The following is a 23486-nucleotide window of genomic DNA, read 5'->3' on the forward strand; positions in this document are numbered from 1 at the left end:
GAGGTTGCAGTGAGCCAAGATCATGCCACTGCACTCCAGCCTGGGCAACAGTGTGAGACTCTGTCTCAGAAAAAAAAAAAAAAAAAAAAAGGAAATGAATCCAATCTCTTTCTCGTGCAAAACTTCACCATCCCTAGGGTGTGGTCTATGTCTTCCTAGTCCAAGCTAGTGACTAAAAAATCAGCTATCGGCCAGGTATGATGGCTCACGCCTGTAATCCCAGCACTTTGGGAGGCCAAGACAGGTGGATCACGAGGTCAGGAGATCAAGACCATCCTGGCTAACATGGTGAAACCCCGTCTCTAATAAAAATACAAAAAGTTATCCAGATGTGGTGGCGTGTGCCTGTAATCCCAGCTACTCGGTAGGATGAGGCAGAAGAATCACTTGAACCTGGGAGGCGGAGGTTATGGTAAGACGAGATCGCACCACTGCACTCCAGCTTGGGCGACAGAGCGAGACTCCATCTCAAAACAAAAACAAAAACAAAAAAGAAGAACAAAAAGAATGAGCCATCATATTCATATAGAGGAAGGGGAAGAAAGGCATGTCTTCTCCCTATAAAATCATATCCCAGAAGCTGGAAACATTTCCACTTTCATATTACTAGCCAGAGCTTAGCCAAATGGTCTCATCCAGCTGCGAAAGATATTGGCCAATGTAGACTTTATACCAAGCACTTTATGCTCAGCCCAATATTAGGGGTTCTTGTACCAAGAAAAAAAGACAAGAGAATGGATGTGTAGACGATTAGCAGTCTCTGCCACAAACATTGAACCCAGCTGTAAGACATCAAAAAAGGCCTCCAGAAAGATATGGTATCTGAGCACTGAATAAAATACGCTGAAGAACCCATGCAGATGAAAGGGCTGTACGAGAGGAGGAAGGGCAGGGTGTTGCTGGTGAGGGGGCAGCACATGTGAGGCCACAAGAATGAAGAAGTGTGCTGTGATGGGGGAACTGAAAGTTGCTCCTCTGGCTGATTGAAGACAGGAGGCAGGAGAATTCGCTCCCTATGCGAGGCGCTGGCCAGTCCTCATTCTCAGGTAATGTTCCCAGAGTTCTGGCTCTCCTCCTTTCCTCCTGCTGCAGCTGATTCTCTAAGTTTAGCGTGAGTGGCCAGCCACTCCCTCCAGGGCAGGAGGGTAAAGAGTGGATAGTATGCCATAGCCTTGTTAAGAAGGCCCCATACTTATTTTTCAGAACACGTTTGAGTTTCTCCTTCTTCAACTCGACCAATAAACAAAGTATCTTCAGTGAGTATCTTTCAGAGAGGCTCCAGGGACAATGGTTGGGTAAATGGAGAGCCCCCGTCCGAGTCTCTCTTCTGCTCCTCCACACCTAGGAGCTAACTTCCTGCCATTTTTATCATAACTGTTACAGGTGAGGGATTTGTGAACTGGGAAACAGGCCAGAGGTTCACTCAGAGATTGCAAAGGCACCTCCAAGTCAGGTTGTCCAAGACTGACTCGTGCTCTTGCCCCCCAATTCATTCCTCTTCAGTGTTCCTGTCTGGGGGAATGCGTCTGCACACGTCCCAATACCAGAGCAAGAGAGTCAGGAGTCAGCCCAAGCATGGACTCTCCCTCCCTGCCCACATCCAACCACTCACGGGTCTGATAAATTTACCTCCTCAATAGCTTGCACTTCTGCTTACTCCTTTCCACGTCCACTGTACCCCGCACGCTAGCCCAAGCTACTATCATCCTCTCCCGATCATAGCAGTGGTTGCAAGTCTGGTTGCCCTGCACCAGCTCAGACCCCCCTTACCCCATGAATCACACTACAGCCAGTGTCATTATCTTCAGCATAAGGCTGATGATGATCCTCCTTCTCCACCTCTTAAAACCCTAGGGTGGCTAACTGCAGTCTACACAGCTCTAATCACTCAGGTTCACACCCCTCCTGCTTCATCAGGCGTCATTCCTTCCCCTGCTCCCTTCACTCCAGCCTCCTTGGCTGACTTTTGCCAATGCTCTGCCCTCCTTTCGGCCTTAGGTCTGTTCCAAGCTGCAATGCTCTTTTCTTCTCCCAGTGAATCCCAGTCTCTTTCTGTTGTCAGTGCCGGTTGCTTTCATGGGGGAAATCTAAACTCCCAGTCTGCTAAAAATCCTTGCACATTCCCTACTTTTCTTTCTTTTAATACACATGTTGGTTTATAATTTTACATTCACTGGTTATTTGATTCATGTTTCTATTGATGCATTTTTAGTAGGGTGATTCTTCCAGCTAAAGGGCTACAAAGGTTTCAAATTAATTCTGGAAACATTTTCTCTTTGCATATTTAAAGGGAAAGTGATCTTTTCTAACCTTTGCAGATAAGAGGAATGTTTGAAGTTAGAGTCCTAAAGCATTATTATTTTTATAATGATTTTGTATTTTTTTTCCATTTTAATGTTTGCAATTTAATAAATCTCTTGATGATTGCAGACATGTATGGCTGTTTGGTAGTATTCAGAAACATCACAGTAATGGCAGTTTTTTCCATTGGTGCGTAGTCCTCAATAATTATATATGAAATTGCTGTCGAACCAGTAAGACTGCATTTATGCATCCATCATTTTCAGGATTGTTGGTAACCTGGGCATATTTTCCCCAAATAACTGCTGCCTTGCATCACAAGGCCCAATTTGCTCACATTTACCTCCATGGCAGTACCTTTGGTAATAACACCCAAAGTTGTATACAGTGGGGACGACGGGTTCTTCTTTACACCAAATATTGGTAGGCAAAAGGTGACTTTCAGTTCAGGATATGTTACATGGGCTTTCTTGAAACGCAAGCCCGTTGGCCTGATGAATCTTTCATACTTCGGTGGTATTCTTGTAAAGCCATCTTGAACAAAGCAGACATTAGTAACCACCCTCTTCCATGCCTTCTTCTTTCTCTTTCCTGTTTGAATAACTTTTAATACTTCTGTTTCTCCCTGGGCACATACTTTAGGCAGAGGGACTTCCCATTTTCCCGCCTTCTCTTTTCGTTTCTGTTTGATCATACTGGAAAGTACTTTAGCTCGAGATTGTCCCTCTCTGTCCAGCAGATAGGCAGGTACTGCTCCCTGTGGAGTCTTTTCAGCATTTTTTTTTTTTTGGTGTTTCTCTTTTCATGCATCTTGATAGTCTTTTTTATTTGTATTTTCTCAGCATGGCCCTGTTTATGGTAAGGCTTAGCCTTGAGACCAATCATTTTCTTTGCCTTCTTTGAACATTCATGAGCCTCTCGACTTTCTTTCTTTCTCTTTTTCTCGTGGTAATCCAAACAGTATCCATAGTGTTTACAGTGTAATTCAATATATTTGTTCTGTGGCATGTTGACGCCGCAGAGCTGCCAGGAGCAGCCCCTGGGATGCGAAAAACGCTCTCAATTTTCGGGTCTTAGAGACCCATGAGCTGACGCCGTGCAGGCCTGACAGGAAAGTGATTTTATATTAACTTTGCTGTTGCTTTATACTGCTATAAAGTAATAAACTCAAATTTCTATCCCACGTGTTACTGATCAGCCGTGGATAATGTTAGGAGGATGCCCTAGTTTTGGGGGTGGCTATCTTAATATTCCTTAATATCCCTTAACCGTTTTGCAGATCCAGAACATTTCCACCTTCAACTCCAGCAAGGATCTGAAGGTCCAGGACCTTAGGAAAGCTGCCTGCAGAGAGGTGGAGAGGTAACAGCGTGTGGGACGGGGAGAGTCTGCTTGTATTCTTCTGCCTCCCACACCCCTACGTTTAGGAACAAGCCTCATGCCCATTATACTCACAACGAGTTACAAACTAGTGGCTCACAGGCCAACTTAGTCCCTTAGATGTGTTTGGCTTGGCTAGAAGGACATTTTAAATTATTATTATTTAATTTTATTTTTATTTCGAGACAGCGTCTCACTCTGTCTTCCAGGTTGGAGGGCAGTGGCTTGATTTTGGCTCACTGCAACCTCTGCCTCCCGGGTTCAAGCGTTTCTCCTGCCTCAGCCTCCCAAGTAGCTGGGATTATAAGCATGTCCCAACAAGCCTGGCTATTTTTTGGGGGGGTGGGGGGGATATTTAGTAGAGATGGGGTTTCACCATGTTAGCCAGGCTGGTCTCGAACTCCTGGCCTCAAGTGATCCACCTGCCTTGGCCTCCCAAAGTGCTGGGATTACAGCTGTGAGCCACCATGCCCGGCCTCTATTCCTTTTACAATATGCTTTAATAGCATTTCTAAATCATCTTCATAGGGGTCTTATATATATATTCTTTGTTAGGTAAAATTTGAGATACTATGATTGTTGTTACTACAGTGAACTGAGTCTTACTTGTTACTGCATTTTCTAGTGGGTTATTGCCGATGTAGAGGAACGCTACTGATTTATGTAGGTTCTAGGTCATTTAGTTCATGGGTCTATAATTTCTCTGCCTGAGCCACTGTCTTTACCTCATGCTCCATCAGAGGTCTCTGATAGTTTCAGGGTGTCCAGAGAAATCCATTCATTTACCCATATCTTTACTGAATATTTATTGAGAACTTCAGTTATGAAGTGGGCTACCCCCCCATCCCACAGCCCCACATTCATATGTTGAAGCCCTAACCCCCAATATGACTGTATTTGGAGATCCAGCATTTAAAGAGGAAATTAAGGTTAAATGAGGCCATAAGATTGGAGTCCTAATTAGATAGAACTTGTGTTCTTAAAAGAAGAGAGAGACATCCGAGCTCCCCCAACTCCTAAGCATAGACAGAGAAAAGGCCACACAAGGACACAGTGAGAAGGTGGCTGTCCGCAAGCAGGGGAGAGGGGTCTCGTCAGAACCCAATCCCGCTAGCACCTTGGTCTTGGACTTCCAGCCTCGAACTGGGAGAATATACATTTGTGTTGCTTAAGACACCCTGACACTGTTATAGCAGCCGAAGCAGATGAGTACAGCCTCTCTATGCCCTAGTTCCTCTGGTTATTTTATGGAAGTGTTATCTCTGGCTAGAAAGCCTTACCTAGGGTCTTCTTTCAATTTAGGCAGTGGAGATCTGGTTAGAGTTGAAGAGATGTTTTAAAAAAGCAAAGAGAATTAGCATTCATGGCACACAGGGAGGTAATTGATTTCTTTTCAGTTAAAATACTTTAAATTGCAAATTTCTTCCAAATCTTAATAAACATTTTTTTTCAGTGTTTTCAAGACTCAATATCAGAGAATTGATGGGGACCAAATTGTTTCTTTTCTTTTTCTTTTTTTTTTTTTTGAGACAGAGTCTCACTCTGTCGCCCAGGCTGGAGTGCAGTGGAGTGATCTCGGCTCGCTGCAACCTCTGCCTCCTGGGTTCAAGCGATTCTCCTGCCTTAGCCTCTGAGTAGCTGGGACTACAGGCGTGTGCCACCACAGCTGGTTAATTTTTGTATTTTTAGTAGAGACGGGGTTTCACCATGTTGGCCAGGATGGTCTCGATCTCTTGACCTCATGATTCGCCCGCCTCAGCCTCCCAAAAGTGCTGGGATTACAGGCCTGAACCACCATGCCCGGCCTGAATTATTTCTAAAGGTAAACCTCCACAAACAAACTCATTGATTCTCAGGGCAAAAAAGGAGAGGGAGACACACCTATACACGAGGCCTAAGTGGGAAAGAGAAGATCCATCAGGAAGAGAAAATGGGAGGAGAGACCCATCTCCTCATTCCGGCAATTCAGAGTCCATAGCCCATATTTCTTCCCACCTTAGACAAGGCCACGAGACTTTCTCAGGTAGAAAGCGCTGTTCACTTTGGTGTGGAATCCTGTAGTAGTTTGGTGAGAAAGTTTCTATACATTCTTTGTTTTTTTTAGAGACACAGTCTCGCTCTGTTGCCCAGGCTGGAGAGCAGTGCAGCGACCATAGCCCACTGTAGCCTCCAACTCCTGGGCTCAAGCCATCCTCCTACCTCAGCCTCCTGATTGAGATGACACATACGCACCACTAAACCCACCTCATTTTTGTAGTTTTTGTAGAGATGGAGTCTCACTATTTTGCTCAGGCTGGCCTCCAACCACTGGCCTCAAGTGGTCCTCCCACCTTGGCCTCCCAAAGTGCTGGAATTGCAGGCATTAGCCACCATGCCCAGCCCATATTCTTCACAACAGCTGGAATAACCTCAAGATCAGATCACTTGCTATCCTGTTCAAAACTCTTCCAATGGCTTTTCATCACATCTGAAATGAAATCCATGTGTTTCTCATGGCCTGTAAAGCTAGTAGGTCTGGGCCCTGACCATTACCCTGAAATAATCTCCTGCCACCCTGCTTCCGTCTCACTCTGTCCCAGCTACACTGGCTTCTTTGTGCTCTTTGAACCCACAGAGCTGACACCAAACCCAGGGCCTTTGCATGCTCTCTTCTGTCTGCCAAGAGTGCTCTTTCTTCCAAGCTTTGTTTCTTTTGCTCCCTCAAAGCCCTGCTAACATGTAACTTCCTCAGAGAGGTCTTCCCTGACCACTCAGTCTAAGCCATCTCACCTCCTGCACATCCTTTCCTTGTTAGCAGTTAGGTTATAGAGTCATTTGATTATTTCTTTATGATCTGTCTTCCACTGCAATATAAGGTCTGTGAGAGCAGGAATTTGGTAATGTATGTGGGATGAATGAATGAACAGGCCTGCCAAGAACAGAGTGGGAGGGGTTTGGGAGGGTACAAAGAATACAACCGTATGCCTCTTTCTGCTAAGAATTAGACCGGGCTCTGTGGCTCACACCTGGAATCCCAGCACTTTAGGAGGCTGAGGCGGGTGGATCTCTTAAGGTCAGGAGTTCGAGACCAGCCAGAACAACATGGCAAAACCCCGTCTGTACTAAAAAGATGAAAATTAGCTGAGCATGGTGGTGCATGCCTGTAATCCCAGCTACTTGGGAGGTTGATGGGGGAGGATCGCCTGAACCCTGGAGGCAGAGGCTGCAGTGAGCCGAAATCACACCATTGCACACCAGCCTGGGCGACAGAGTGAGACTTCATCTCAAAAAAAAAAATAATGATAATAATTGCTACTACTTCATCCTGTCCATCCCATGCCCCTAAAAACTTCAGCATAAGTGCTTTCCACACACAAGGAGAGAACAAACCCTCCTGCTGGCCTTGGGCCCATCCCTCTTTCTCCCACACTGCCACTTTTGAGTTATCTCATTTTGCTCCCAATAGTCAGCCTTGACTTTTCTGGGCTTACCTGGGCATCAGGGACCCATGTTGCACATTCAGTTGTCCCGAATATGTCTGCCTTAGAGTGTCTCCTAGGGCAGCCAGTCTGGAACAGTCACCTAGGGTCCTGGAGCTCCTGCAGTCTGCCACACGCTCCTTCTGCCTGATAACAAATACTATTCCTTTTATCCTTGCAACTCGACCCAGAAAGAGGTGGCTGTCAATGTCCAAGGCCCCTGGAAACGAAGACTGGAAATGTGAAACCACTGGGCACAGGGGAATGGGTGGGTCTGAGAGTCTGAAAGACAGTGCTAGAGCATGTGCCTTCCAGATCATTCTCATTGAAAAATTCAGAATGACCTCCCCTCCCCAAGCCAAGAAAGGATAAACACTGACACCTGCCTACCTTCTCACATTCTAATTTCTAAGGTAAAATAAAATGCATTAAGAATCTGTAAGTTATCTCATTTAACTGGCACTCTGCTTTATGAGATACGCACTATCATCACCCACTTACAGATGAGGAGATTGAGGCTGGGGGATGTGAAATCATTTATTTCAGTTCACATGGTTTGCGAGCAGTGGAGTCAGGATCCTAAAGTAGATACTAACCAGTGCTATTTGGCATACCAATTTAAATCAGTTACCTACACTAACTTTAAAACAACATCAGCTTTATTAAGGCAAATTTATATATCATAAAGTTCACCCACTTTAAGTGTACAATTTGATAATTTTAGTAAGTTTGCAGAGTTGTGCAACCATCACCACAATCCAGTTTTAGAACATTTCCACTACCCCAAAATGTTTCCTCATGTCCATTTTCGGTTCATACCCACTCCTACCCCCAGCTCTAGGCAACCGCTGATCTACTTTCTGTCTCTATAAATTTGCTGTTTATAGAGAAATGAAATCATCCTGCACGATCTTTTACTACAAGCTGCATTTGTTTTGTGAAGACTGTTCAGCTCATTTCTCAACATTCAGTTCAGAGGTGTGCACTGGCTTAGCACAAGAAGGAAGGTATCGTAACTCCACTTTTGCAAGACTTCTGGAGGGAAAGTTGTTTTTTTTTTTAAGGAGAATTTGTATTATTTTAATTATTTTTATGTGCAGAAAACTCAACAGCATACATTTAACCCAGTTTGGTGGCAAGTTCTTTAGCCTTGGCTTTTCCAGCTTGGCAATGAGAGCCACAGACTTGGGAGCCAGTACATTGCCTCCCCAGTGATGATGGATCTCATCGTATCTGCCGTTCTAATTGGTTGTGATAGCTTCCTCCAGCTGAGCCGAAGCTTCTTTGTCTTCCAAGTTAGGCTGTGTGGTGACAGTGGTGCAGGTGTTCCTGTGGACTAGACATCCCAGTCTTACCTTCCCCTTGATAATGCAGTCAGTGACCTTTATTTTACAACACAGAAAAATGCACTATCAACTATCATCACCCACTTTCTTTTCTTTTCTTTCCTTTTTTTTTTTTTTTTGAGACAGAGTCTCGCTCTGTCGCCCAGGCTGGAGTGCAGTGGCACGATCTCGGCTCCCTGCAAGCTCCGCCTCCTGGGTTCACGCTATTCTCCTGCCTCAGCCTCCCCAGTAGCTGGGACTACAGGCACCCGCTACCATGCCCGGGTAATTGTTTTGTATTTTTAGTAGAGACGGGGTTTCACCATGTTAGCCAGGATGGTCTTGATCTCCCGACCTCGTGATCTGCCTGCCTCGGCCTCCCAAAGTGCTGGGATTACAGGTGTAAGCCACCGCACCCCCGGCCTATCATCACCCACTTTCCAGATGAGGAGGCTGAGGCTGGGGGCAGGCAGAAGACAACTAGCTCGATGGGATCCACATCATGTCCAGTCACCACCAGCTGAGCCTTCTTATTCTCCACCAAGGTGGCAATGGTGATAACTCCTGCTCGAAAAACAGGTGGTCTCTTAGTGGGGAAGTCCCCTTTGCTGGCAGCTTTCTTCTCAGTCCAGGCCAGCAGCCTCTGCTTCTTCTCTTGCTTTGTCTCTGGTCTGTACTAGTGGGCCAGCTCATGTATTATAGCTGAGTAGCTCTTTGGGGGTCCAAGGCCTGGGTGAACTGGTTCATTGCAGGAGGCACTTTCAGCCATGTTTAGAGGATCGCTCTTTGCCACTGCAACCTGATAAAGTGGGGCCATTTGACAAAGCAAGTGAGGTCCCTTTTGGGTTGGGTGTGCTGTCCAATGCCAAGATTCTTAGGCCTTTTCTCCAACACGGGATTCACCACTTTCCTGGCCTCCTGCTTCTTCGCGACAGCAGCGTCTGGAGCCACCTTCTTCCCCTTGGCCTTCTTCCCTTTTGGCATCTTGGGCGGTGGGAGGAAAGAGAGAAAAAAATGTTTTTGTTTGATAACTATTCCAGGCTTCTGAGGACAGAGACTAGGCACTACCAGGCTGATAGCCGAAAATCAGGGTGGAGGTGATTGTGGGGTTGGGGAATCATACCTGTTTCTTTTGTTGTTGTTGTTGTTGTTGTTGTTTTACTTCTTAAAATATTTGAAATAGTTTATTTTAATTCACGGACTTTTTAACTCCAAATAATTTCAAGGATGGCTCCATTTAAAATAAAATACAGCTGGGTGCAATGGCTCATGCCTATAATCCTAGCACTTTGGGAGGCTGAGGCGGGTGGATCACCTGAGGTCAAGTGTCCAAGACCAACCTGGCCACATTGTAAAACCCCATCTCTATTAAAAATACAAAAATTAGCTGGGCACTGTGGCTCACGCCTGTAATCCCAGCACTTTGGGAGGCCGAGGCGGGCGGATCACGAGGTCAGGAGATCGAGACCATCCTAGCTAACACGGTGAAACCCCGTCTCTACTAAAAATAGAAAAAATTAGCCGGGCGTGGTGGCGGGCGCCTGTAGTCCCAGCTACTCGGGAGGCTGAGGCAGGAGAATGGCGTGAACCCAGGAGGCGGAGCTTGCAGTGAGCTGAGATCGGGCCACTGCACTCCAGCCTGGGCGAAAGAGCAAGACTCCGTCTCAAAAAAAAAAAAAAAAAAAAAAAAGAAATTACTAGTGCAGGCCGGGCACTGTGGCTCACGGCTGTAATCCCAAAACTATGGGAGGCTGAGGCGGCGGATTACGAGGTCAGGAGAGTGAGACCAACCTGGCCAACATGGTGAAATCCCGTCTCTACTAAAAATACAAATTTGTCAGGCATGGTGGCGTGCACCTGTAGTCCCAGCTACCTAGGAGGCTGAGGCAGAGAATAGCTGGAACCCGGGAGGTAGAGGTTGCAGTGAGTTGAGATTGCGCCATTGCACTCCAGCCTGGGCAACAAGAGCGAAACTCCATGTCCAAAAAGAAGAAGAAGAAGAAGAAATTACTAGTACAGAAGAAAGTTTCAGAAAACTGAGGCTTAAAGAGGTTAAGCTAACTTATCCAAGGTTACAGAGTTAGTAGAGCTAGCTGAATTCAGTCCACACAAATAACTTAGCTCTTAACCTTAAGTAAACCTTATCCTCCTCTGTGCCTCCCACACTCACCTCTGGCTTCCTCCCTGGGATGAGTGAGGCAAGAAGGAGAATATGAGCTGTGGACTACGAGAAAAAAAACCAGAGTGACTGAAGGAGAAGGAACTCCTGGTCCTTCCTGGTGACCCAGAGCCAACAGAGAAATGGGTAACTCATTAACCAGAGAAAAGTCCCACATCCTGTGTTTGAAAGAAAGAAACATTTTAAAAGTTAGAAAATGCATTTGAACAATGTTGTATTTAAACCGAGCTCAAGCAACAGATGTTTCTTTTCTTTTCTTTGAGACAGTGTCTCGCTCTGTTGGCTCCTTCACCCAGGCTATAGTGCAGTGGCTGATCTCGGCTTACTGATCTTGGCTGAACTCCACCTGCTGAGTTCAAGTAACTCTCCTGCCTCAGCCTCCTGAATAGCTGGGATTACAGGCATGCGTCACCACACCCAGATAATTTTTGTATTTTTAGTAGAGACGGGTTTCACCATGTTGGTCAGGCTGGTCTCGAACTCCTGGCCTCAAATGATCCTTTTGCCTCAGCCTCCCAAAGTGCTGGGATTACAGAGGTGAGCCACCGCGCCAGGCCCAGATGTTTCTTTAGTATAGATTTTACACCAGGCTTTTCATTCAGCTTTTGAACATTATGTTAAAGTATATTAGCTTTTATAATTACTTTATTCTAAGATCTTGCCCTATGAATGAGCCCAAATATCATAACGCACACATCAGGGAGGGTTAGGGACAATGCACAGAGCACAGGCTGGGATTTGCTTTGGGAACAGTCGCTGGGGCAGAGGATGCCTGCTGGAGGGAAGGGCTCTTTCTATGTACGGTTGCTGGGAGCCCAGGACTGGACTCAGAGGAGAAGATGAGTATCAATCCATAGCAGAAACAAAGAGGTATATATACATCTTCCAATAGAGATCACTGGGGTTCCCACAAGAAAAGTTGACAAATAGTTCAGCTGGAAACATGAAGAGGGGAAGGAAATTACTCAGAGTATTGATCAGAATGTATACAGTAGCCCTCAAACGCAACAAACTCAGCACAGCTGCACCCATTTCTCCTTCAGAGCAGGGAAAAGACAAAAGTTTCAGAAACTTTCCATCTTCTCACCCTCATAGATGTGAAATCATCTCCCTCCACCAGGAGGAAGAAAATACTTTAATTGGCCAGATGCAGTGGTTCACTCCTGTAATCCCAGCACTTTGGGAGGCCAAGATGAAAGGATCGCTTGAGGCCAGGAGTTTGAGACCAGCCTGGCCAACATGGTGAAACCCCATCTCTACTAAAAATACAAAAATTAGCCAGGCATGGCAGGCACCTGTAGTCCCAGCTGAGTCTGGGGGCTGAGGCGGGAGAGTCCCTTGAACCCAGGAGGTGGAGGTTGCAGTGAGCCGAGACTGCACCACTGCAATCCGTCTCAACAACAACAACAACAACAACAAAAATACTTTAATCTTTATTTGTCTTAGGTGAGTGCCCTGGGGTCGAACCTGCTGCAGCCTTTACTTGAGTGGGCAGAAAAACAAAAACAAAAACAAAAAAACGGGGGATGAGAGGCTATTACAGTGAAGAGAAAGGGGGAGAATGGGATAGAGTGAGGTGGGAGGGGCAGAGGGGAGAGGCCACAAGGAGGGCTTCGATTTTGGGGGCTGTTGGCCTAGATCTGCATGTGGGCCCAGCTTCTCTGTTCCTCTGAGTGGGGAGATTGTGCTGTAGAGACAGTCCAGCATAGTGGACTGGGGGCTGGGACTCCTAAGTAGAAGTCTGGGGGCTGGGACTCCTAAGATGGGGCAGTAAGGTTGCAAATTTGGGGCAGTTTAGTGTTTATGATGGCACGGGAGGTTCAGGAGTTTTGTTGGGGAGAGAAAAGACTTGCTGAAACAGAAAAGACTTGCTGTAAAGCAGTTATTCATGAAGGAGAAACTTTCTTCAGTCAGAATTTATGTTGCTACCCCGCAAGCTGGTTTTTGGATTAATCAAAAGACGGTTCCAAAGAACAGTGTTACAAGCTGGGTGCAGTGGCTCATGTCTGTAATCCCAACACTTTGGGAGGCTGAGGCTGGTGGATCTCTTGAGCCCAGGAATTTAAGATTAGCGTAGGCAACATGGCGAAACCCTATCTCTACAAAAAAATACAAAAATTAGCTGGGCGTGGTGGTATGCGTCTGTAGTCCCAGCTATTCCGGAGGTTGAGGTGGGAGAATTGCTTGAGTTCAGGAGGTTGAGGCTGCAGTGAGCTGTGATCGCACCATTGCACTCCAGCCTGGGTGACCCTGTCACAGAAAAAAAAAAAAAGGTGTTACGGTGTTACAGTGGGTCCCTCCCTGGACTGTCTCTGCTGCCATCTGCTGTGGAGTGGCCCGAGGGAAACTCTGGGCATCGGGGTAGGAAGGCAGAGTGTTGCCCCAGGCCTTTCTGGGCTTTCCTCTGTTGACATTAAAATTAGCCTTGAACTGGTTGAGAAAGGTCCTCCCTGAGCTCCTTTTCAGGGGGAAAGAAATCAATCAAAAATTAAAACGTAAGAAAAACCAAACACATGTACCCTGTGTTGTAAACATGCTACCTTAAGTGAAGGTGCAGATCAAGAGAGAGAAACCAGAATTTCACAGTTTTGTTATACGTGCAGCTCCCTTGGGAGCAACAGCACGCCACACAAGGCCACTCAGGTGAAGCCCCGGGTCAGTCACGTGGCAAAGGGGGAGAAGGGGTGGCTGTGGAAATTCTCATTTCTTGTGGTCTCTGTGGGAGATGGGTGAACATGGCTTACTACTGGCTAATTTGAATAATTTCACTGGGCTCTGGGACATAGGGGCTGTCCCTCGTTGTCTGGCACCTGGCCCAGGGCAGTTAGGGTGGGTGTGTGGTAGCCCAGAGTGTGAGGGCCCAGTCAGGGAGGTGGTTGAGGTGCGAACGTAACTGGCTGCCCAAGAGGAGGAACTGACCATCTCTAGCCAGGGCCTCAAAACTGGGTTGACAGCATTACACACACACACACACACACACATACACACACACACACACACACACACACACAAAACCACCCACCCTATATCACACCCTGTGAACTGAGGAATTAATAGCTAATTTTCTTACTTCAGGGGACATAATCTTGGGAAAATCAAAAAGTCTCTGTACTTAAGCCTAAATTTGCAAACAGAGTTCTAAGCCATTATCTGCTGTTCCTTATTGTAGCATGCAAGATCTCTTGTTTTGGTCAGGTATGGTGGCTCATGCCTGTAATCCCAGCACTTTGCAAAGCAGTGGCGGGAGGATAGCTTGAGGCCAGAGTCTGAGACCAGCCTGGGCAGCATAGTGAGACCCCTGTCTCTTAAAAAAAGAGTTCCTGTTTAAGCCATTGGTAAATGGCTGTTTTCATTTCCTCAGCAAACCTATTTGCTTGGGAAGCCACAGCCCACAGCTTCCTCCCAGGTGTTCTTATCATCCTTGAGAAGGGAGAGATGAGGGTCAGGCTGCTGTGAGGCTCTGGCAGGTAGAATGGTAGCCCTCCCAAAGACGTCCACATTCTAATTCTTTTTCTTTTTTTAGAGACAGAATCTCACTCTGTCACCCAGGCTGGAGAGCAGTGGCATGATCTCGGCTCACTGCAACCTCCATCTCCCGGGTTCAAGCGATTCTCTTCCAGCCTCCTGAGTAGCTGGGATTACAGGTGTGCACCATCACGCCCAGCTAATTTTTGTATTTTTAGTAGAGACAGGGTTTCACCATGTTGGCCAGGCTCATCTTGAGCTCCTGGCCTCAAGTGATCTGCCCGCCTTGGCCTCTTAAAGTGCTGGGATTATAGGTGTGAGCCACCACACCTGGCCCACATTCTAATTCTTGGAACTTGTGAATATGCTACTGTAGGAGAGGAAAGACTTCCCCTCACTCTCGTGGGTTTCATAGCTGAGTCCATGAAATGAACTGACAACAGGCAGATTAACAGGAGAAAAGTTATACAAATGTACTGTGTGCATGGGGCATCACAGGAAAGAAAAGGGAATACCCCCAAAACCAGTGGGATTTAGGAGCTTGTATGCCCTCTTCACAGGGGAGAGGGGAGGAGGTATGTAGGCAATTTAGGAGAGAGTAAATGATTTTGGAATAAAAACGAATGGGCCCTTCTCTGGGTGTGGTGTTGGCTTCTTGTTTTCTCTCCTGTGATGAGTTAATCTTCCCTGGCTGATGAAACTCCTGAGAAGGGGACTGGTGACAAATGAGTTCTTTTTTGAGGATCTGTATTTAGGCAGATGGGGAGTTAAGAGAAAGCCTCCCCTTGCATTTGCTGTTTTTCAAGTACCTCCAGCTCTAAGTAATCAATATAGCAAACTGGCGTATTTGGGGATGGCATTTCCTGAACTCCTTCATTACCTGACGTGGTAAAAGGAAAAAACTTTTTTTTTTTTTTTTTTTTTTGAGATAGAGTCTCGCTCTGTCACCCAGGCTGGAGTGCAGTGGTGGGATCTTAGCTCACTGCAAGCTCCGCCTCCCAGGTTCACGCCATTCTCCTGCCTCAGCCTCCCAAGTAGCTGGGACTACAGGCGTCCGCCACAATGCCTGGCTAATTTTTTTGTATTTTTAGTAGAGACGGGTTTTCACTGTATTAGCCAGGATGGTCTTGATCTCCTGACCTCACGATCTGCCCGCCTCGGCCTCCCAAAGTGCTGGGATTACAGGCGTGAGCCACTGTGCCCAGCCTGTTTTTTTTTTTTTTTTTTTTTTTTTCCTGTGATGAAATTTTGCTCTGTCACTCAGGCTGGAGTGCAGTGGCATGATCTCAGCTCACTGCAACCTCCACCTCCTGGGTTCAAGCAATTCTCCTGCCTCAGCCTCCCGAGTAGCTGGGATTACAGGCATGTAACACCACGCCTGGCTAATTTTTGTATTTTTAGTAGAGACGGGGGTTTCACCATGTTGGCCAGGCTGGTCTTGAACTCCTGACCTCGTGATCCTCTTGTCTTGACCTCCTAGAATGCTGGGATTACAGGTGTGAGCCACCGCACCGAGCAAAAGGAAATTAAGATTGCTAATCAGCTGATCTTGAGATGGGGCCAATCTAATCATGAGTGCTTAAAAGTGGAACAGGGAGGCAGACGAGAGGCTTGGAGAGATGCTACGTTGAAAGGACTTGATCTGCTGTCACGTGCCAAAGAATGCAGGCAGCCTCTAGAAGCTGGCAGAGGCAAGGAAACTAAACTTTTTCTACAGCCTCTAAAAAGAATGCAGCTCTACATACATTTTGATTTTAGCCCAGTGAGGCCTATCTTAGACCCCTGACCTGCAGAACCGTAAGATAATAAGTTTGTGCTGCTTTAAGCCTTCAAGTTCATGATTTTTTATTTAATGACAGCAAAAAGAATAATACAGAGGCTGAGAGGAGTTAGCTGCTCTTGAGCGATGGAAGGATTCCACATTCAGAACCACTCTCCTATACCTCTTGCTACTAAAACCATTCAATATCAATGATTTGTTGTTAAGCAGAAATGAACTGATTAAGGGATACTTAGTAGTTTACAGAATCTCTGGGAGGGTCACAGACTGGGTTCTGGAGCATACAGCCAGGTACAATCCCTGAACATACAGTAGGGCTGCTCTTCTAAAACATTTAAACAAATCTGTTTATATGTTTACTTTGGAAAGTTTCAAACCACAGAAAAATGGAAAGAGCACTATAATGAATCCCCATATCTCCTGGACTTGGTTGGGTTTCCCTCAAAGGAGATCCTGAGAGAACTTGGGTACAGGACATTTATTTGGGAGGTGATCCCAGAAAGCACAAGTGAAAGGGTGCAGGACATGGGACAGGAAAGGAAAACACAGTAATAATATGTGCATTCCTGTGGTGGTCACCGCTGTGTGCAACCGGGGCTCCGTCCTGGGGACCTTCTGGGAAACCATGCACGATAAGCTTCCCATTTGTCTCGCCAAAGGATGGAGAGACGGGGGCTTTTGTCCACTGCCTCCTCTCCCCTTTGGTTAAGAGTCAACCCTGAGAAAGTCAGCTGCCTCAGTTTCCAGGTTGTGCCTAACCAGTAGTATTGCACGCTTCTCTGTGCTGGAGAAAGCCCTCTGGCAGAGAAGCCGTGAGATGCGTCATTTGAGGTGTCAAGTCTTCCCATGGCAGAAACTGTGAACCACAGCTGTGAGTGAACTCAAACAGGAGCTGAGGGGATGTGGGGTGGGGCATCAACATCATCTGCTACAATCCCTCCTAAGATTTACTGCTAACATCTTGCCGTCTCTTTCCCTCTCTCTCTATACACCCACACATACGACAAAGATATAGTATTTATCATGTGCCGGGCACTGTGCCTCTATTCAGCCCTTGAGTCTGCATAATGACCCTGTGAAGCAGGTATCCCATACCTGTGATGCTTAGCGGTCACTGGCATCATTCCAAAGGGTGCTGGAACCATTCTATTTTCAAATATCATTATGCTAGAAATTACATTTTGTGCAACTATTTGAACTTATGGTGACAAATTTTAGATGCCAACCTAAAAATATACAGGAAGGTGCATAGTTTTTCAAAATTCTTTCTGCGAGTAAGCAGCCAAAGAGTCCCCATCCTAGACTTGTGCCGTCGTGTCTGCATCTGGTGCTATGCCCAGAATCACTGAAGAGGATGATGGGGGCTGGGGTAGGGGGAGACATGGGGAAGGAGCTAAGACACTTCTGTGGTTGCCCTGAAAGAATCCTGGGAAATACATTTTTAAAAGAAAAACAAAATGAGGGATGCTATAGATAGAAAGTGAGTTCAGCTTGCTGAAGGTCCAGATGGATGCGTGCTGAATACCCAGGCTGTGCTCTCCACATTCTGATTCTGTCCCTCTCGGAGCCTGAGGATGCTGAGTTAGTGGTCACATGCCGTACCACCCTGTCGCCTCCCCTTTTATATTTACTTCGTTTTCTTAATGTTGCCTCCCCAACCTCTAAATGTTCAACTTACTTTATGATCAAAATAGCTATTTAAAAACAAACAAACAAACAAACAAAAAAACAAGCTTTTCTGGCTGGATGCGTTGGCTCACACCTGTAATCCCAGCACTTTGGGAGGCCGTGGTGGACAGGTCACTTGAGGTCAGGAGTTCGAGACCAGCCTGGCCAACATGGTGAAACCCCGTCTCTACTAAAAATACAAAAAAAAAAAAAAAAAAATTAGCCAGGCGTAATGGTGCACGCCTGTAATCCCAGCTACTCAGGAAGCTGAGGCAGGAGAATCGCATGAACCGGGGAGGCAGAGGTTTCAGTGAGTCCAGATCATGCCACTACACTCCAGCCTGGGCAACAGAGTGAGACTCTGTCTCCAAAATAAATACGTAAATAAATAAAAATAAAAAGATTTTTTTTTTGCTTGATTATCCATTTTATTTTTTTATTATACTTTTAAGTTCTAGGGTACATGTGCACAACATGCAGGTTTGTTACATATGTATACATGTGCCTGTTGGTGTGCTGCACCCATTAACTCGTCATTTACATTAGGTTTATCTCCTAATGCTGTCCCTCCTCCCTCCCCACAACCCACGACAGGCCCCGGTGTGTGATGTTCCCCTTCCTGTGTCCAAGTGTTCTCATTGTTCATTTCCCACCTGTGAGTGAGAACAAGTGGTGTTTGGTTTTCTGTCCTCGTGATAGTTTGCTGAGAATGATGGTTTCCAGTTTCATCCATATCCCTACAAAGGATATGAACTCATCCTTTTAAAATAGGATTTTTTATCTAACTTTATGGGGAAGACAAGCTGACACTTTTTTCTCTTCTAGAGAACAAATACGGTAGCATTCTCTTCACAGTGCAAGCACATTGAGGGCACGATGTGAGCTGTGAGGTAGTTGTGAGGCTGTGATGAGAAATGAGCTATGGGGGCAGAGGCAACAAACAGTGACAACAGAAAAGCTACCTTACGTGGAGAAGAGGTTCTTTGGATGCAATTTATCTGAGTTTTACAATCAATCAAATTCATCAGCTATAACCCTGCCTTTTCCTGTTTAGAAAACATTTTTACCCCTGTAATTTACAAGGGCAAGCTGGTTGGTTCTCTTGAATCCATTCTCCCCAAAAGTAGAGCAAGAAAGTTTAGAAAGGGTGTTAGAATCTGGTCTAATCAATAGCTCTAGCCAGGTTACGAAGGTGTTTCCCAAGCTTGGTGCAATGTTCAGTTTAGTTCATGTATTCAGCTATTTTTTCCTCCCAATTTGTTGTTCCTGTTACCCAGGCATGGTAGGAAAAACCGTAAAGGGCGACTTTCCTTGCTCGATTTCCTCTTCATGTCTGCTAACATGGGGAAAGAGCTTAGGCTTTGAAGCCAGACAAGCATGTGTTTAAATCCAGGCTCATCAGTTATTAGTTCTGAAGATGGATAGCTTATTTAAATTCTCTGAGCCCCAGTTTCCTTTCCTGCAGAATGGAGGTGATGTCTCCTCCTCACAGAACTGCTGTGAGGAATTAGCAAGGGCATGTGTGCGGACAGCCCAGTCCATTGATATACAATTAATGATGACCAGTGCTAATATTGTCATCATTATCCTTCTGATCTACAATTTGATTTCTGAACAGACTGGCTGTAGAAAAAAAATGTCTTAGGCAGAAGACTGATTCAAATCTCTTGGCTGGTTTCATCGTAAGTTGTAGAAATTAGAAACTGGTATTCTGGTTTTAAGTCACTGGTAGTTGGTTACTGAAGTCATTTCATCAGTTTGATTATCTGTAGGCTTGGGGTAATGTCCTGAACACAGTAGGCACGCCCATAACAACGAAAATATCAACGGTAGTAAGGAATAATTTGAATAACCCTTTAATCTATAAAGCAATTACAAAAACCATCTTATTTAACCCTCTCATAAAAACCTATGATTTAACTAAAACAAATCCTGTTATTCTTCTCATTTAGGGAAGTGGAAGATACAATAAGAGATATTAAATAACTCTCACTTTTGTGCCTTTGAACTCCCTGTTTCCTCCCTAGAAACTTCCCCTAATCTCTCTTCTATGTATGAAATTGCAACACGTTCATCAAGGACCATTTTAAGCTTTCCTCTCCTCTTTTCATAGGAAAGAACTCATTCTTTTCTGACCTTCTATACTACTTGAAGTGTGAACCACATTATTTAGTACTTCATTACCCTCTCTTTCATTTCTTCCCAATGGTTTCCTGTGTTTGAATTCTATTAAAAAAACAACAGGCCGGGCACGGTGGCTCAAGCTTGTAATCCCAGTACTTTGGGAGGCCGAGGCGGGCAGATCACTTGAAGTCAGGAGTTTGAGACCAGCCTGGCCAACATGGTGAAACCCTGTCTCTACTGAAAATACAAAAATTGGCTGGGCGTGGTGGCGGACGCCTGTAATCTCAACTACTTGGGAGGCTGAGGCAGGAGAATTGCTTGAGAATCGCTCCTGGAGCTGGATTGCAGGGAGCCGAGATCACACCACTGTACTCAAGCCTGGACGACAGAGCGAGACTCCATCTAAAAAACAAAACAACAAACAAAGAAACCAAAAACCAACTACAGCTCTGCCCCTCTGGAGGTTAGGGATCATGCAGCTGGAATGTATTTTGGGTCTTGCCACCCAGCCCCTTTCCCCTTCACACTCCCTAGCCCAGAGCTGGACTCAGAGCCAATGCCTCATGCATACTGGACTGATTCACAGAGAATTTACCTGAAATCCTGGCCTAGAAAATCCATTGCAGGATAAAAATGGAGAATGACTCTTTAGGGACTGCCATCTAAGAAGCAGGGCAAAAATGTTCCTGCTAGGAAATTACAATTCAAGAAACAAACACAAGCAGGAAACACATCTCTTACATGCAGCTTCTAGCGCTGATTCTGGCAGTCCCCATTATACCCTGGTAAGTTTAAGTGACTAGGACTTGACTTTAGTCACTGTGTCCCCAGCTTATGGCACTGTGACCATATGTAGGCAGGGACATCTTTTGTGGGTTCATGTCATTGTTCTTCCTGTTGCAGTGATGAGAATTAGCTTCATTGTCTAACAAAATTAAACAACCCTTAACTAAGGGAAGCTAAATAGCAACTGGTATTTTTGGAGGCTCTTTCAAATTAGGACAGCTGAGTCTAACAGAAAAACAAACACATTTTATACCAAATACCAGTTGCATGTTGTTGCATACCAAATGTCAGCCTAGAGAGAATTTTTCCTTTCGTTTCTTCATTTTTATCACATTTCTTCCCAGTGCTTTATATGATTTATTGTATAATCCCAATGATTTTAACGACAGGGTTCCTACCCCCAGTATCACTCATCCAGTGACGAAGCCAAGGAAGGCTCTTGAAGAACGTGCTCTACTGTGTTCTGGTGGGGTCACGTTCTCTAGGCCAGTACTTCTCAGACTTAAATGTGCATACGAATCAGCAGGAGGTCTTGTTAAAATGCAGATTCTGATCCTGTAGACCCAGGTTGGTACCCTTGAACTCTGCATTCCTAACAGTAGAGGGGCTCGTGTTCTTGTGCATAGATCACACTTCGACGGGCAATGTTCTAGGTAGAATTGGAGCTCAGTGGAAAGGCAGATCCCTGACAGCTTGAACAAAGATTCTTGTGTGGGAGTAGATGTGGACCCCATCACTGGAGGTCAGAAAGGTCCTTAAGTCCATGATGGCTCTGCTTTAAAGGCAGGACAACCTGGGGAGGACCTTAGTTTCTGGAGGAAAATGGGCAGCTTAGCGTATAGCAGGAGCGTATATGCGACGGGCTGGGAGCTCTCCCTGGTGCTGCTTAAGACTTCCCCCAAGTCTGCTTTCCTCACAGGAGCCTCTCCCGAATTTCTGCTCTTTTGTCTAAAATGTCAGTCTAAATCCTTACTTGTAATTGTGCCCTACTTTGCCGTTGCTGCCTGGCTATACCTTGTATTTATTGCTGGCCTATACCTGGAGTCCTTGGTCCTTCTTGGGAAAAAGTATTGAGGTTTTAAAGCTCTTATCCTTGGGGACAGATTAAACCCTTAAACTACCTGTCTGTCTATCTGTCTGTCTGTCTATCTATCTATCTATCTATCTATCTATCTATCTATCTATCTATCTATCTATCTACCTACCTACCAAAAAAGCATTGAGGTTTTAAAGCTGTTATCCTTGGGGACAGATTAAACCCTCAACCCTCTATCTATCTATCTATCTATCTATCTATCATCTGTCACCTATTTATATCCACTTTAATTTTGATATTTTTGACCAGGAAAGGAAAAGAAAGTTCATATGGCCATATCTTTTAAACAAAATAAGGTACATAACAGGTGTTCATTGTATTTTTTTTAATTGAGGTGAAATTTCACATAACATAAAATTAAGCATTTTAAAGTATTTTTAAGTGGGCCAGGCACAGTGGCTCATGTCTGTAATCCTAGCACTTTGGGAGTCCGAGGCAGGAGGATTGCTTGAGTCCAGGAGTTCAAGGCTAGCCTGGCCAACATAGTGAGACCCTCTCTCTACACAAAATAAAAAGAATTAGCCAGGCATGGTGACACATGCTTGTAGTACCAGCTTGTAGTATCCCTGAGATTAGGGTATCACTTGAGCCCAGGAGTTCGAGGCTGCAGTGAGCTATGATCAGGCCACTGCACCCCAGCCTGAGTGACAGAGTGAAACCTTGTCTCTAAAATAAATTAAAAATAAAACAAAGTGTTCTATTCAGGGGTGTTTTGTATGTTCACACCTCTATCTAGTTTCTTTCTTTTTATTTTATTTTATTTATTTATTTTTTGAGGTGGAGTCTCGCTCTGTCACCCAGGCTGGAGTGCAGTGGTGTGATCTCAGCTCACTGCAACCTCCGCCTCCCGGGTTCATGCCATTCTCCTGCCTCAGCCTCCCAAGTAGCTGGGACTACAGGTGCCTGCCACCACGCTCAGCTAATTTTTTGGATTTTTAGTAGAGACGGGGTTTCACTGTGTTAACCAGGATGGTCTCAATCTCCTGACCTCATGATCTGTCTGTCTCAGCCTCCCAAAGTGCTGGGATTACAGGCGTGAGCCACATGCCCAGCCACCTCTATCTAGTTTCAAAGCATTTAAAGCATAGTTAAATGAAATCTGCATGAAAGTAAAGTTAAAGATTACTTGAGTGGTTCATAAGAAATTTCTGTCATTTATTGAATTCACAAGTTAATTTAAGTTTTAAATGGTAAATTTCTTAACTGTATGAATATTTTTTCACTTTGCTTTTTTACTTGCCTATGGAATAATGATATTAATGATAGTAACAGCTGTTATTTATGGAATGCTTACTACATGTGAGAGACTTTGTATATATTTTCTTTTCCAATCCTCACAACAACCTAATGAAATAGGTATTATTATTATTTTTTATTTTTTTATTTTTATTTTTTTAAGACGGAGTCTCGCATTGTCGCCCAGGCTGGAGTGCAGTGGCACGATCTCGGCTCACTGCAAGCTCCGCCTCCCAAGTTCACGCCATTCTCCTGCCTCAGCCTCCCTAGCAGCTTGGGACTACAGGCGCCCACCAACACGCCTGGCTAATTTTTTGTATTTTTAGTAGAGACGGGGTTTCACCCTGTTAGCCAGGATGGTCTCGATCTCCTCACCTCGTGATCCACCTGCCTCGGCCTCCCAAAGTGCTGTGATTACAGGCGTGAGCCATCGTGCCTGGTCTGAAATGAGTATTATTATTAACTTTTGATAGAAAAGGACACTGCAGCTCAGAGATTTTAGCAAACTTTTCCCAAGGTCACAGAGTTATCACTTGGCTGAGCTGAGATTTAATCCAAGTCAATCTGACTCCAAGACTTGACCTCTAAATCACAGCACAATAACGTTTCTTGTGGACACAGACTTATTATATGTGACAAAAGGGAATTATGGAGAAACGTAAACTCTTAGGAAGCAATAAAATGGATA

The 23486-nt window shown here is 45.3% G+C and overlaps 1 protein-coding gene and 1 pseudogene across 1 annotated transcript in view; one reads left to right on the forward strand and one right to left on the reverse strand.

Moving 5' to 3' along the window:
• Positions 1-909: 909 nt before the first annotated feature.
• FAM81A (family with sequence similarity 81 member A) overlaps positions 910-23486 on the forward strand; it is a 123211-nt gene continuing 100634 nt past the window's right edge. Inside the window, exons 1-2 of the mRNA XM_054667610.2 lie at positions 910-1046; positions 3581-3663. The gene's annotated coding sequence lies outside the window, so the exon portion shown is untranslated. The remainder of the gene's footprint in view (positions 1047-3580; positions 3664-23486) is intronic.
• LOC104002323 (ribosome biogenesis protein NSA2 homolog) lies at positions 2430-3309 on the reverse strand (annotated as a pseudogene).

Source organism: Pan troglodytes, chromosome 16 (assembly GCF_028858775.2).
Source record: "Pan troglodytes isolate AG18354 chromosome 16, NHGRI_mPanTro3-v2.0_pri, whole genome shotgun sequence".
In the NCBI taxonomy this organism is placed as follows: Eukaryota; Metazoa; Chordata; class Mammalia; order Primates; family Hominidae; genus Pan; species Pan troglodytes.